Source organism: Manis javanica, chromosome 6 (genome assembly GCF_040802235.1).
Source record: "Manis javanica isolate MJ-LG chromosome 6, MJ_LKY, whole genome shotgun sequence".
Taxonomy (NCBI): domain Eukaryota; kingdom Metazoa; phylum Chordata; class Mammalia; order Pholidota; family Manidae; genus Manis; species Manis javanica.
Window position 1 is genome coordinate 118632107 of NC_133161.1, and position 16620 is coordinate 118648726.

At 40.4% G+C, this 16620-nt stretch overlaps 1 pseudogene; it reads right to left on the reverse strand.

Moving 5' to 3' along the window:
• Positions 1-2769: 2769 nt before the first annotated feature.
• Positions 2770-3827, reverse strand: LOC118973840 (nucleus accumbens-associated protein 2 pseudogene; annotated as a pseudogene).
• Positions 3828-16620: the final 12793 nt, after the last annotated feature.

Consider the following 16620-nt stretch of genomic DNA (forward strand, 5'->3'; position numbering starts at 1 on the left):
TAAAATGATAATTATAGTTCTGCTCTGGATCATCAGCATGTAGGAAACTGTAGCCTATAGGAAGCAATGGTAACTATAAAAAGACTGGATTATCCCCAGTGGGGTAAGCATGCATGCATATGTGCGTGCGTGTGTGTGTGTTTGTATGTGAGAGAGAAAGAATGAGGGAACGAGATTTTATTTTCAGTATTTGATGTGAAAACATATCAATTTTCCTTCAGTTCTGAGGACTGGGAAAAGTGTGTGTTTTGTGAAGGGTTACCTTTATATGCTGTAGTCGTTGTAATTTGGCACCTACAAGATAGTGTTCAAATGTACACAATAAGCCTTAATACCCAGGAGAGAAATGATAAAGTACATTTTATAAACTAAAGAAGCTCAAGAAAAAGACTTTTATTCCTATTACTTTCTCTCTATTTCTTTATGGGTTTTTCATTTTTTCCAATTCTAAAAGTTCAAGGTCAACTTTCATAAACCAGAGCAAAATCATAGCTACATTGGTGTTGTTTGTATCTTGGACCATATTGTTTTTCACTATGGCTATATAAAATATATTTATCATATATTCCTGTTACTAATAGTAAGATGTTGCTTTTATTACCTCTAGAAATTAATTTACTTTTCATTCATTTTAATTTACTGACTATGTTAATAATTACAACTTAAAACTTTTTTTTATATACAGCATATGAAAAGATCTTTTTACTAAGAACATTTCTGATAAGTTCTTTAAAAAATATTTACATTGTAGTAAGGGTGACTAGTTGGCCCTTTTACCATGATCTTCTATTTCTGGTTTCATCCCTTTAATAGGCTAAACAAGTACTTTATGAATAAATGAAATTTGTTTAACAATTTCTGGTGTTAATAAGGTTGCTTGGCCTTTTAAAGATATCTGCATTGCTGTGAAAGCCATATAGATGATGAACTTTTCCATAAGTATCTAATGATTACAATGGTGGCAATGATAATTGGCCTGGAAAAAACATTTTAGAATGTTTTCAGTAAGGATCCACCTTTGACTTTAAATGACCCAGAATGGGTTTCTGTTCTCACATAAATTAAGAACACTGTTCCAGCATGATCATCTGGACAATCCATGGTCTTCCCAAAAATACAACTAAGAAAATACCCACTGTACTCATTTTCTTTTAAAACATAGATATATTCTAGCTCCAAACAGTGTTTTTTATTTAAACATCATATTGTTATTTATCATTCTTTCAGAATATCTGACAATTTTCTCACAGTATGATGTATTAAAAATGAAAAATCAGGAAAAATGAGAATTCTAATAAAATTAGTAATTGCTTTAATGTTTTCTGTTTTGGTAAAGTTAAAGCCAGTTGTAATCATAACACTGCAGTGCAAAATTTCATCTCACAATGGCTGGCATGCCCTTTAAATTGAAGATAGTGGGTAGTTGGGGATGAACCAGTGGAGAAGCAACATCTCAAAGTAAACCTCTACTTTTGCTGGAGGGAGCATGGTAGGAGGGTAGAAGGGGTTAGCAGGGTACTTAAGATTAAATCACTGTGCCACAAAAAGATGTGCCAACATATCCATATGTTAAGATGAGGATAAATACTTTTTTAAATTAAACTTTTTATTTTGAGATCATTGTAGATCCACATGCAATTGTAAGAAGAAATACAGAGAGAGCCCATGTACCCTTTACCTGCTTTCCCTCAGTGGTAACATCTTGCACAACTATTGTACAATGTCACAGGCAGGATGCTGACACTGATATGGTCAAGGTACAGAACATTTACAACACCACAGAGATCCCTCATTTGGCCCTTTTACAGCCACACACACACTTGCCTCCCACCCCATCTCCTTAACCCAGACAATCACTAAGCTGTTCTCCGTATATATTTTGGTCATTTCAAGAATGTTATCTAAATGGAATTATACAGTATGTAACTTTTTGACACTGGCTTTTATCCATTCAAGATAATGCTCTGGAGATTCATCCAGCTTGTTGTGTGTTCATTCCTTTTCATTGTTGAGTGGTATTCCATTATATGGACATAGCACCAGTTGTTTAACCATTTGCCCACTCAAGGACATCTGAGTTGTTTCTACTTTGGGATTATTTACTAGTAAAGCTGCTATAAACATTCATACATAAGTTTTATGTACAAACATAACCTTTATTCTCTGGGATAAATACCCAGAAGTGAACTTGCTGCATCATAGAGTAGTTGTATGTTTAGTTTTTTAAGAAACACCAGTTATCTAGAGTGGCTCTGCCATTTTACATTCACACATCAATGTATAAATGATCTGGAATCTCTGCATCCTCACCAGAAGTTAATATTGCCAGTAGTCTTTTTTTTCATTTTAGCTATTCTGATAGGTGGGTATTGATACTTCATTGTGATTTTAATTTGCATTTCTCCAATGGCTAATAATATTGAACATCTTTTCATGTGTATATGCGCCATATGTACTTCTCTGATGAAATGTCTGTTATTTTTGTCCATTTTTAAGTTGGATTGTTGATTTTTTTGCTATTTAGAGGGTCCTCTATATACTCGAGATGTGAGTCCTTTGTCAAATATGTGGTTTACATTTTCTCTGTACCTTGTCTTTTCATACTTTTAACAGGGTCTTTCACAGAGCAGAAGTTTTCACTTTTCATAAATTTATTTCAAAGTCCAATTCATTAATTTTTCTTTTATGGATCATACTTTTAGTGTCAAGTTTAACAACTATTTGACTTGTCCTAGGTTCCTTGTTTTCCTATATTTTCTTCTAAAAGTTTTATAGTTTGAATTTCACACTTAAGTTCATGATCCACTTTAAGTAAATTTTTATACATTTAGGTAGAGGTGTTTTGTGTGTTTTGTTTATCTTCAGCTTCTTGCCAGGTGCCCCACGAGTAGAGATTGGGGTGGCAGCCGTACCCAGTTAGGCTGAGGAGGCTGCTGGGCAGGGCCAGGAGTTCACAGCGGTGAGGACGCAGGAGCAACTCCCCAGCAGCACAGGCGCTGGCTTCTCTTGCTCGGAGTAGCTGCCGGTGGCCTTGATATGTATCTGGCAGTGCTGCTGCCCCCACCACAGTGTCATAGGCCTTGTCGCCCTCATCCTCCTCATTATGGTCAGAGGTGGGGCTGCCGGTGGTGGGCAGGCTGTGGGCGCACAGGCTGGTCTGCTCCCCCAGGGAGCAGGGCACCTGCTGGGTGCTCCCAGTTGTAGGAGACCTGGGGCAGCTTGAGAGGGGACAGCCCACAGCCACCCTGGGAGCCTGCTACCACCGTCGTGCCATCCCAGGTCCTCGGCTCCAGTGGGCACTTGGGGGCCAGACCCAGGCCGACAGCTGGCAGCAGCTCCATGGCCTCGTGCTTCACTCGGTCAGCAGTGGGATTGGCATGAGGGTGGACACTGACAGGTAGGGCAGCAGCCGGCTGCAGCTGGGTGCAGGGACCCTGGGGCGCAGAAGGGGCGTCCTCCATCAGGCAGCCTGTGAGTCTCAGTGGAGTGAGCTGATCTTGAGCATGGGGTCGGTAAGCACCACGATGTGCAGCAAGCCAGCCGCAAACATGGCCACAGGCTGCTCTCTGGTCGTCAGCCTGCCCGAGTAGTAGAAGGACAGGATCTGCTGAAAGCCGGCAGGCAGCAGTGTGCCGGACAGCTTGAAGGCACTCTTGTTGTTATCGCAGAACGGGTTCCGGAAGTAGAGACCAGAACAGCCCGGTGGGCCGCGAAGGCCTGGCCTTTGACCACAATGGACACATCGCAGCACAGGCCCAGCAGACGCTATTTGTCGAGGCAGCCGAGGACCGTGTGCCCAAAATCTCCATGTGCAACAGCTGCGACATGGCAGGTGCGCACTAGCTGGCCCGCCTCAGATTCTCAGCACCACCGGGGTGGCCCAAGTGGGGCACATCTGCTTTCTTGGGCCCAAAGTCTACTTTATCTTATGTTAATGTAGCTACTCTTGCTTTTCTTTGACTAATGTTTGCATGACGCATCTTTTCCCATCCTTTTATTAGCAGCTTGCCTGTATCATTATATTTCAAGTGAGTTTTTTTTTTTTTTTTTTGCAGACAGCATATTGTTGGGACATATTTGTAATCCCCTCTGCCAGTAAAGGGCGATTAAAAACCTGTCTGCCCTTTCTCTTCCTCCCTTCACTCATCCTGCCTCAGCCACACCGGCCTCGCTGCTCTTCCTCGGACTGAGCAGGCAGGCTTCCTCCCGCGGCTTCTGCCCAGCCGTCTGCCAGGACAGGGGCCTCCCCTTGCAGAGCCGCTCCTTCACTCTCCTCAGGTGCACCCAAATGTCAGACCCTCTGTAAAAACAGAAACTTACCACTCCCATCATAGTCCCTCTTCCCCTCGTCTAATTTATCTCTTCAGCAGTGATCATTAACTAGCATACAACATATTTTTCTTCTTTTTTTGTTTATTGCCTGTCTCACCCGCAGTAATATAAACTCAAGTGCTTAAATCTCCTCTATCTAGAGGAGGGTCTGGCTCACAGGAAGTGCTCCATATTTATTTGCTGAATTAATGAAAGAAAGAAAGAACTGCGCACCCCCCCCCACCCCCGCTAGTCTCCCTGTTCATTTCTGCGCAGCCTCTCCCTCTCACCTGCCTCCAGCATCACTGACCTTCTCTTACGTCGCCCAAAGAGGCATGTTTCAGACATTAGGCCTCAAGGCCCTAATTCGTGCTGCTCCCGCTGCCTGGAGTGGTCGTCCCCTGTGTCACCACTGCTGCCCAACAAACCACGTTCAATCCGAAGCTCACACTGTCTCAGAGAAGCTTCTCTGACCCCTTTTTCTAGGTCATTTTTCACCAGTGAGAGGCTTGCTTAGCATTGATCACATTTCGTAATTAATATTTGTGTGTGGGGTTATTTAATTAATGTGTGTCTCTTCTACTGGACATTAAGATCAATTAAGACAGATACTATCTGTCTTGCCAATGGGTTTCAGCCCCTGGCAAGTTCGCTATGGATTCAGTGTGACCAAAGAAATTGACAGCTAAACGTTCTTTGGGGTGAAAGGGTTTATTACCCAGCTTGTTCTCCCAGCTGTAGGTCAAACACTAGTGTCTCTGCGTCTGCCCAGAGCACTGGGCTGAGCTCTCTATATAGCGCAATAATAGCTTATTGCCTAAAGGTGTGGAAGCGGTAGCCTAGCAACAGGCCAGTTACATCATCAGGTGGTTTAAGTTCAGTGAGGATCCTGGCCATAGGAACCCCAACTTCCCCATTCTTTTTTTTGTGGACTCTTTTCTTTGTGAAGTTCAAGTGGTGGCTGTCTGGAGAGTTGAGGAAGGTGGGATGGACACTAGTGTTTCTCATCTGCATCACTGTTGATGTTTTGAGCTGAATGACTTCAGGTCATGATGGCTGTCCTACGTCTTGTATGGTGTTCAGCAGCATCCCTGCCTTCTACCCACACTAGATGCTGTTAGCATATACCTTTGCCCCATTTGTGACAACCAAATTATCTCCAGACAATTCCAAATTACCTGTTGGGAGAAAAAAGTGTCTCCAGTTGAGCACCACTGAGATAGATTTTAAGATGTTGAAAGAGCTTGAAAAAAAATATGAGAAATGAGAGAACAAGAGAGTTCTTATGTGAGAAAGTGAGTGTGACAATAAATAAATGGAATAAAGTCTTACGTAATGACATTTGGAAACTGAGGACCCTGCTGATCTATGAGACAGTGAATTTGTAGTGTGCCATTGCATCGGTATGTGTGATTGCATTATTTTCTCCAGAAGTACACAACAACATGGATAAAGAAGTTTAAAATACACTTCTTTTAAGGAAGTTAAAATGGACTGATCTGCAGTTGGGTCTTTTGCCTGCTAAATGCTAGTAAAATGGAAGGATAAGGGGAAAAGAGCATTAAAACTTTGGATTAGGATTTTGCTAGATGTTAGTTACAAGGAGAGGCAGAGAGAAGTATAGTTTAATATCCCCGTTCCCAAACTTTGCTGCACTTTAGAATCACATGGGCTTTGCAAAATCCCAAGGCTCGGGTCACACCCTATTCCAATCAGAATTGCTGGGGCCATGCCAGGCATCCGTAGTTTTACCGATCTCTAGATGACAGCAAAGTTTGGGAATCTCTGGGCCTTTAGCATGAATCTCTGCACCAGTGTTCCTCAAAGTACAATCCCACAGCCAATAGCATCAGCATCACCGGGAACCTGTTAAAAATGCAAACTCCCAGGCCTCACCTGAGACTTACTGAATCAGAAACTCTGAGGATGAGGCTCAGCAGTTTTATTTTAACAAGGACTTGAGGTGATTAATGCACATTCAATTGTGAGAATCGTTGCTCTTTAAAAAAGAGTTTTTTGGAGATACAACAAAGACATTGTGCGGAAGTAGTCAGCCCCCTTTTTTGTTCCTGTAGTGTGCAGAAGGCGGAAAAGAAAATGTCCTCGGGACACAGAGGATGGCACCTGTGTATCCATGAAAAGTATTCTAAGGAACAAGCAGAGGAATAAAGGAGCTGTTCCTCCTTCCCTTTTGGTGCCACAAATGCAGACAGGCAGGACATTCCTTTCGAATGTACGTCACATGCAAATACAAACACGGAATGTATTTTCCTTTCCTGCATCAATGATGAGTGTATTGTCCTTCCATGTGAGAGGAAAAGCAGGAAATGTCTAGCATTTCTTTGTATCACCTCATTTCGTTAGTTCCTGCTCATTGTTCAGGCTTTATTAACAAATCCCACAGGACACTTCCAGTTGGCCCAGGTGAGGATGGTATGACATGGTGCCTCAGTCCTCAAATTTCAGGATGCTGATGTCTGAGCTGTCTGCTGCCTTGATTTTCATTCTGTTGCACATTTGGGCTGGTGTGTGTGTTTGGAGGGGTGCATGGGAGTGAAGGTTTTCTTAGAGAATCTTAGGGTCCTCTACTTTGCATGAGCCATAGCCAAATTGTTTTTCTTGTCTTTAATTATGTTCTTATTTGCCTGGGTTAGAATCCTACCTACCTTCAGCAATAACTTCCTCAGTTTTTCTGTAGGGGAAAAAATTACTCTCCTAGCCTTTTCGTCTGTAATTACCCAAGACTGCCAAGAAATGACTTTTAGGGGACTACAGCAGAATCTTTGAATACAAATAAATACAGGGGCTTATCAAATAGCTTTCAGAGCATAGACCTGTTTCCAGTCAACAAGAAAAGTAACAAGTACCATCTGAGTTTAAAAATCACTTGATGGGGAAATTATTTACTTGTATGTATGTATGCACAGGGGGAGAAGTACATTGTAGAAATGGAGTCAATGAAACAAACAAAAAAAGAATAATGATCTACTTCTCCAATCTTAAAAATGAAACATTTATTTAAAAAAGAATGTATTTCTTTAAATATTTTCTTTGTCCACTATGTTCAGATGTTGTCTATCCATTACATGTTAATTTCCAGAGAAGGCATCATTTTTTACTGGCTTTGATTCATTACCTAAGTGGAAATCATATGCATGTAAATTCCTAACACACTGTACAATAGCACCTCACTGCAGGATATCTATCCAGCATTCTGAACTATCTAGAACAATTAATAACCTGGAAGGATGCAAAAGGAACCAAACAAGGTGTCTCAATTTACCTGTTTTAGAGCAGTGGTTCTTAACAGTTTTAGGTCAGTCCAAAGTACTTGCACACCTCCTAAGGATAGTTTGTTATGTAGTTAGAGGCATTTGGCACCCAAGGAAACCTGCAGTGCTGACTGTGGGAACTGGGAAGTGCTCTGTTATGCAAATTAAATTCACTTTATCCTCAAAAAAGCCTATGAAGTTGGTTATTGTTAAACTGCTATTGTTAAACTCATTCTACATTCGAGGAAGCTGAGACATAGATTAGGCCATTTTCCAAAGGACACGCCCAGCTGGAAAGTGACAGCAGGGATTTGAACCCAGGAAATCCGGCTCTAAACTATGAGTGCTTAACCACACTGCTATACTATGCTTCCTTCCACTAACAAATAAAACAGACTATGAATTCATTTTCACAGGTAAATAAATTGTTACCTCTGAATACACACATCTGAAATGTAGTAAAGTAGATAGTAAAGTATTTTGCATGTGGTTTCATAGACCTAATATTCTGCCATCCACAACATTGACTGGAACCCACTGCTCTAAAGCTCAGAGACATTGCTTTCAGAAGTCCTTAAACCCGATGCATATATACTTTACCTTTAGACACAGTTCTAATGAGCTTGACCACAGTTCTAATGGATTTTAACTCCATAGCAGATTAGAAGCAGAATATCTCTGTAGTTAAAAACCTTGGGTTTTGTCAATCAGAAAGTCTTGGCTCAATCCTAGGCGCTACCAACATTTTGCCTGGATTACCTCATGCAGTTATTTAAATTTATCTAAATCTGATTTCTACATATAAAAGGTCCATAGAATAATACTCCCATGGATTATGAGGATAAAATGAGATGATACATACAAAGCACGTCGGCACAATGAATGCGGCGAGGCCCCAGGGATGGCAGCTGGTACTGGTCCTGCAACAGTAGTTGTAATGGGGTCCGGTGAAAATGTTAAAGGTGATCATTAATAGCTTGACAGCCTTAAAGCCGGGCAGTTAAATGTCAAGATCACTGATCTTTTTTTTGAGTCTGGGAATATTCTTCAGAAAACCACACAGCTTAGAAATACTACTAAAAGTTTTTAATGGTACCATTTTACAAACTTGCAAACAAGAAAGAGTCTTTAAGAGGTTCTTGGATCGGTTTTTGATAAATCAGGAAGAAAATAGAGAAGAAATTTTTCTCACTGCTCTCAGACACAGGGGAGAAGCCTATTTTTTCTCACATCCTGTAATTGCTGAAGTGACTGTTTCATCCACTGTCTGCAGGTTCTTCCCATTGTTCCCTCAGGTGGTATGTCAGACAATTCCTTTTGCAGCCTTCCAATGTGAATTTTTGGAATACCAATCAAGACCACTCATAAAAGACCTAAGATCATATCAGATCCGTCTTCAGGCTGAAGACTAAATAACTAGTAACATTTATTACCAATCAAAAGTATATTTGCACAGAAGATATACTTGCAGGAATTATTCAAATATAAAATCTCAGTTGAGTTAAGAATGGAATCATTGCTGATCAGATACATCAATCACTTATGCAATGACATAGTTCCTTTAAAAATTCCCTCGCCTTCATGATTATGTAAAAGACATGCTTTTGAGAAAGCAATCTTTATTAATGAGCCATAAATACAGTCTCCTCACTGTCTGCTACAGAATTTGGTAAGAGAGGCTGGTGAAAAAAGATTCAAATGTATGAATAGGCTCTTCAAAACCCTCATTATAGATGTTTTGTGATTAAAACTTGATTATTCCACCATTTATGAGAGTGTGACATATATATAAGATGCCTCTCTACCTTACTTCCTTTTCCAATCATTGATATGATTGTTAAAAGAGAAAGTTGCTGAAGTGAGCTTTACGTGGAGAGTCAAACAATCCCATATGTTAGTATAATGTGATTTTATTTAAAAAATTACTTAGTAGGAGGGCAAATGACAGAATTTTGCAGCTAAAGACCAGGTGCTTATCAACATGAAAAGGATTATTGTCAATTCTGAGAAGTGATTGTCTTCATTTGGGTTATATAATTTCAGTGCCAGTGAGGCAATGATGAACCCTTTCCTTCCTGAGACGAGTGGGAAAGTGCATTCCTCGGGTTTGGAAGAAGTGAAGTCTCTTTACTCTCATTCTTCCTTTGTATCATGGAAGACAAAATGATGGAAGACATCATTCCTTGCTGTGCATACTTCCCTTGAACTTCACTTCAGGACTTTCTATTAGACCAGTTGATGGTCCCTGAATGTATAATACCATTTATGAAGCCTGTTGGAATGGGTCAAGTGATTGGGTGCTAGCCTTATCCATCATAGTATGGGCATTACTGTGGTTTAGTATAGACAGTATGACAGAAGAGATGTGGAGCTATCTAAAAAACCTTCATGAAGAAAAACAAATGTGAGCTAAATCTATAGGACAGGTGCAATTAGAGTCACAATGTGGGCATTCATATTCAGTGAGAATGTTTTTGGATGATAGACCCATGATAAGGGAAAAGCTTAGAGAGAGATAAATGATCAACAAATAATTGTAGTACACTAAATATTCTATTCTCTACCTCAGTTATTTTTCCCCATGTGCATTAGCTACTGATTAAAACTGATTATTTAAGTGATTTCTATTGGCAACCCTGCGCAAACTAAACATCATTCTTTGACTCTAGGTTACAGTTCCCAAATATGGCTTACTGAAGGCCATCAAGAAGGCATTCCTAAAGACTGGATTCAAAAGGCCCTTTCTAGGTAGGACGGTAGTACTTAACTGTTTAGATTTGGTTCTACCTTTCCAGAAGGGCATAAAAAGCAATGAAATCTTAGAGAAATGCAAATTAAAACCACAATATGGTACTACTACACATCAAAATGGCTAAGATTAAAAAGATTGACAATACCAAGTGTTGGAGAAAATGTGCAATAATTAGTACTCTCAAGTACAGCATGTGAAAGCATAAATTTTTACAACCACTTATGAAAAGAGTTTGATATTTTCTACTAATGCTGAAGATCCTTATCTCCTATATGACCCAGGAGTTCCACTCCTAAGTATAAACCCAACAGAACAGTGTGCTCATATGCTTCAGGGTGTATATATAACAATGCTTATAGCAACATTATGTGTAATAGCCTCAAACTGAAAACCCAAACACCCATTAACAATAGAATGGATGAATTGTGATCATACAATGAATATCACACTATGAAAGTGAGTGTATTACTATAACATGCAACAGCATGGACAGGGCTCACCAATGTCTAAAGGTAAATATTTGGGTGGTGATTTACAAAGAAAAGCTAGGAACCAAGTCAGGAGAACAAAGGGAGAGAAAAGGTCCTAACTGGCAAGAAGGACAGGGGTACAGGGTGAGGTTCTGGGTTGTTGACAGTACTCTATTTTTTTGACCCAGGTGGTGGTTATGTAAATGTCCAAGATATAGTCATTCATTAATCTGTACATTCATGTTTTATGCAACTTCTACATGATATTCCCCAATACTGCGAAAAAGAGAAAAAATTCTGGGAAGGTTCTGGACAATATGCCAACAATTTTCTCTAACCAGAAAAACATTGGATTTGGAGAAACCCTGCATAACACAGAGTAGTTTTCCATCTTGGTATGATGGCCATTTTAGGCTGCAAAATTGGATAAGTCTCTGTTGTGGGGGCCATTTGTGCATTGCAGGGCACTTAACAGCATCTGACCTCCACCCACAAGATGCCAGCAACACCCACTCTCTACAGTGGTAACAGCCAGTTGAGAACCACTGACTTTAAGGAATGAACACTTGGAGATGTTGCTTTTATGTGCTCCAGGTACATATTTTTTTAAGGTAGCCTATTTTTTTTTTTAAGTATCATTTTCTGGAGTTTTCTATCGCCTTACTTTGAGCCCAGTGTTCCAGTTTTCTCTGGTCATTTATTTTAAAATCTCCTGGGATGAATTTCTCTTTAATTTGTTCTTTGGATATATGGACCTATGTGGATTAAAGAGCAGTCGTATTTCCCTTACAATTATTGTAAATTTTGTTGCAAGGTTTAGTAACATTGTTCAAGTGGATATGTTTTTAAATGGGAATGCAATTACAGTGTGAACTAGCTGATATTAGAGAAACTCTAATCTCAGTCTCTGGGAAACAGATTGTCAAAAAACCCTAGGGATTTACCCACCACTAATTCTGATGAGAAATCTAGAAACAAGTGCATCACCTCCCTTGTCCATAGCAGCCTGTTCCCTCCTTCGCTTTCCACCAGTCCCCACCTTTACACCACCTCTTAGTTCCACGCTAACAAAGACAGATTTTGGCAGTCATAACTCAACCAGTCTTTTCAATTACAGTTTTCAGTGAGCCACATCAAGAACTAAAAGTAAAGGGTAAAAACCACCTTCAGCTGTGGCATTTTTATTGCTTTATTTTAAGTCATTACCAGTAACTGGAATCTGTATACTTCACTGAACTTCTGAAAGCAAGCTCATTTACGGCACATTCAGTATACATTTTTGAGAAAGTGAGTAACCAATTTTGCTAACTTTGTGCATTTTAATTGGCTGGCAATTTCCAAAGACATCTGTGGGACAAACAATGATAAGCTGCCCTCTGCCAACAAAAGATATAAACAGAATTTCAGTGTAGCTGAACGTATTTTTTTCTCTCTTTTTTTTTTTTTTGGAGATAAAATTAACACTATCTCTTCAATCCTTAGAGAATGGACTCTCTCCCAAGTTTCTGCCCTCTGACATCCCTCCTCTACCTCACCTTATGCAAGTGTGGTTAGCTGGGATAGGTGGACGGCTGCTGGACCGACAGTCCAGGGTGGGAGATGCCAGTGGTTTGGGCTCTTGTAAGCTGGGTGTTTCTTTATGGCCTGTTGCCCTCTCACTTCCAGGCCAACATGCTCACAACTCCAGCTACCATCTTTGGGATGCTTGGTCATCCTGGTGAACTTTGGTGAGTTGCCAAGTCCCAGTTCTCGGATGACATGGCCCTCTCCAGCCACTCAAACCCTGAATTCCTCCCAGTCTTCCCTTCCTTCTCTTCTGCATACAGGTCAGAGCAAAATATGACTTCTAGCTTTGTCCATCTTGGCTTTTCATAGCCTTCTCAGGGCTTTTCTCTGTTTCCCAGATCTCAATTTTTTCACCAGGTTATTTCAGAAAAGTAATTTAAAATATAATAATAACTGACACTTGTAAAGTGTACTGTGTGCCAGGAATGTTCTAGGCACTCCAGTCTTCCCAATGAGGCAGCACTATGAGGTAGGTTCTCTTTTCATTACCAACTGAGGTACAGATGGGATAAGCTGCCTAAAGACCCACAGCTAAGAAGTGACAGAGCCCAGGTTTGAGCCCTGGAAGCATGACTCACAGCAGCAGTTTCTGAGAACTAGAATACTGATGAGTGCCTCTGCTGTCACACAGCCAAATAAGTCTCCTCTAAACTATTGTGGCTCAGTCCTCATGCATTTCCAAGGGCACTTGTCATGCACTCTATGCTATTATTCTATGATATTCCTGGTGTCCTTGTCTTTTATGTCTTAATGTTTTATGATACCCTGGACGGAAGAGACAGTATCTTCCCATTCTTGGTATCCCTCCATCAGGAACTTAAATACAATGAATGATGTTTTGGCTGCTTACCAAAGCTTTTTTTTAAATTGCTCCAAAATATTAGCATATTAAAAACTCAATTTATCTTAAGATGCTCTTAACCCATGAGTGAGCTGCCAAACAAACGTTTTCGACCACAGTGTGCCCTTTCCTCTTTGTCTTGTGTCAAATAATTCAGGATATACGTGTTTTTCTCTTTGTTTTTACTCCTCTTTTTCTCTCTCCTTTACCTCCCCCCCTCTTCTTGTTTTCTCCCTCTTTTCCTGGAATATTTTCTCGATCGATTTCAAATGCAGATGGCATTAATACCAGGCAACATTTCCCAAAGTGTGTTTTGCAGACTGTTAAAGTTTTTATTTAAAATAGAAGCAGGGAAAGGGCAAGGGCCCATGAGAAAACAAATTTAAGGAATAAAAGAATAAGCCACTAATAAACCTGGAGTTGTCTAGTGTACATTACAAATCTTCAAGAAGGGGACCCAACCTGCAGAACCCCCCAAGTCTGTGCCAACAGACTCCAACAGTGAGGTCTGAGAGTTACTCTGTCAGAGGAGTAAACATAGATTCGCACTAAAGGTTTCATTTCTGGAGTCACTGAGCCTGGGGTTTGAATTTTGCCTCTTCAATGAAATAACTATGGCTTTGGGCAAGTCACTTAACTATTCTAGAAATAATCACACATATTTCATAAGATTATTATAACAGATAAGTGTCTGAATTACTTAATCCATCCATGATTTTTAAATTTTTATTAATTGTATTTACTTTCTTTATTTTTATATGATTATTTTGATTAACCATGCCAGTACCTGAAACAAAGAAAGAGTAGTGTGTGCCTGAAATCAAGGGCTCAGAGAAAAGCATTAGTTAGTAAATCTTTCTTGACACATTAGTTTTTACAGTGACTGGGCTGGAAGGAAGCTGCCCTATTATGGTGAGCTTAGTCAGCACCTCTGGACTAGTTATGGCTGTTAAGAGCCAAAAATAATAGAGAACTCACCATGTAAACCAGCAGTGATGGCAGTGATTCCTAACAAACCCCCAAGCAGAGACAATCATGTTGACTAGTTTTGACCTGGAACCATCGGGAAGACTAACTAGAACAGGTTTATTTTCTTGGATGCGATTCAAGATTTTTCATAAGATAGATTTTTTAAAGATATTGGCAGCATAAACACTCTCAGAAATAGCTTTTGCCATCCTTTGAATATGAAACAGATAAATTATGAGTGTGCCTGTAGCCAGGTCTCTGTAAACTCAGGGGCACAGACTTAAAGAGCTTCCTCTGCAGTTATTTTTCTACCACTTGGCAGATTTTTTTCGTTTATGTATTAACTGTAGTTTGTTTTTGAGGATTTCAGGCTTATAAACTTCTCTAAAAACATATTAGATATTAAGATAAGATGAGCATAATGCTTAAATCATTTTCTCTCATGATAGAGATATAGCTGAGATTACATGATGAAGAAAGAATTGTATTTGTGGGTACCATTCGAAGCCAGCAAGCTCCCGTACTGATGAAAATCTCTATAGACATTTTATCATTTTATTTTAAAGCAGGCAAGATTAATCTGCTTCTAGGCAGAAAGACATAAATTTTAATGCCAATTTTCAAGGGATTGTCAATTAATAAAGAGAAATCATTGTTTTTGTTCTCAAAGTTTTAAATCCAAGTTCTGCTTCACACACTTGGAAGTCTCACGTGGATGAGAACACCTTGATTGTATAATAGTATGTCTTTGTCCATTCAGACTTCTTAAGCAAAATGCTACAGATTGGGTGGCTTATAAACAACAGAAATCTATTTCTCAGGCTCTGGTGAAGGCCCTCTTCCAACGCTACAAAATAATGATTTCTTGTTGTGTCATCACATGAAAAGGGACAAGCGAATTCTAAATGTAGAGCCTTCAAGAGCTGGTCCCCTCCCAAAAGCCCCAGGTCCTAATACCATCACCTCTGGGGTAGGATTTAAACATATGAATTCTGGGGAGACAAACACATAGACCGTGCCTTGCTGTGAGGCTGAGCAAGAGCCAGAGAATATCAGTTCTGTCAATCATTCCCCTAAGAGGGGCAATGGCAGAAACTCTGACATACACAGCATGGTAGACCTGAAGTGACGGGCACAGCGCCATGAGAAAGGAAAAGAAGGTCCACATCTTTGAGTCTGATGCCAACAGGCAGGAGGCTGGTGCTATGAGGTCCTGGTATCAGTGGGAAAAAAAAACTCTAGTGGGTAATATCTACTCCCTTGTGGGTCCAAGTAACCCTTTACTTGAGGGGTTGGCAAACTTCTTCAATAAAGGGCCAAATATAAATATTTCAGTCTTTGCAGACCATTTAGTCTGTGTCACAACTCAACTCTGTTACAACACAAAAGCAGCTATACACAAAAAAATGAATTTGGCAATATTCCAGTAAAACTTTATTCATGGACACTGAAATTTGAGTTGCATGTCATTTTCAGGCATCAAGAAATATTATTCCTCTTGTGATTTATTAGAAAGCATTTAAAAGTGTAAAAACCATTCTTAGTTTGTGAGCCATACAAAAGCAGACAGTGAGCTGGAGGGGACCCTAGTCTGTCAACCTCTGATAAACTCTGACCGCACGAAGTATGGTCCACAGCCCAGCAGCATGGGCGTCCCCTGGGGGCTAATTAGAAGTGATTTTCAGGCTACCCTGCAAACACTCTCTGTCAGAACCAGAATTTTAACAAGATACCCAGGAGATCTTTACGCACAGTAAAAGTCCGAGAAGCAGTGGTAAAGCAACAGCTCAGATCATGCTAGCATAGTGCTCCCCAGCCTCGGCTGCGTGCTGGAGTCACCCCAGGGGGCTCTTACATGGCTCTTGCCCAAAGTGCTCCCCAGTCTGATGAACTCAGAATCACTAGGACTGGGACCTCGGCATTGCTTTGTTTCATTTCATTTTTAAAAAAACCATTCCTATGATACCAGTGCTTGGCCAAAGTGGAGAACCACTGCCCCAGAGGCTTTAAGCCATTAGGGATTCTCCTTGAAAGAATTTCTACTGGGAGTGACTGGCAATTTAAAGAGTGATATATTAGCTTGGGCCACTATAACAAAATACCACAGACTGGGTGGCTTAAACAACATTTATTTCTCACAGTTTTGGCAGCTGGTAAGTCCAAAAGCAGGTGCCACCAGTTCAGTTCCTGATCTGATGGAGCCCTCTTCCCAGTGGGTAGACTTCTGGATATATCCACACATGGCCTTTCCTTAGTGTGCTTCTTGTGCTCGTGTGTGTGTGTGTGTGTGTGTGTGTGTGTGTGTGTGTGTGTGTGTGTGTGTAGAGGGATCTCTTTCTAACCCTAATTACCTCCCAAATGTCCCACCTCCAAATATCATCACATTGGGGGTTAGAGCCTCAATATCTGAATTTTGGGGAAACATAAAGAAAGATTCAT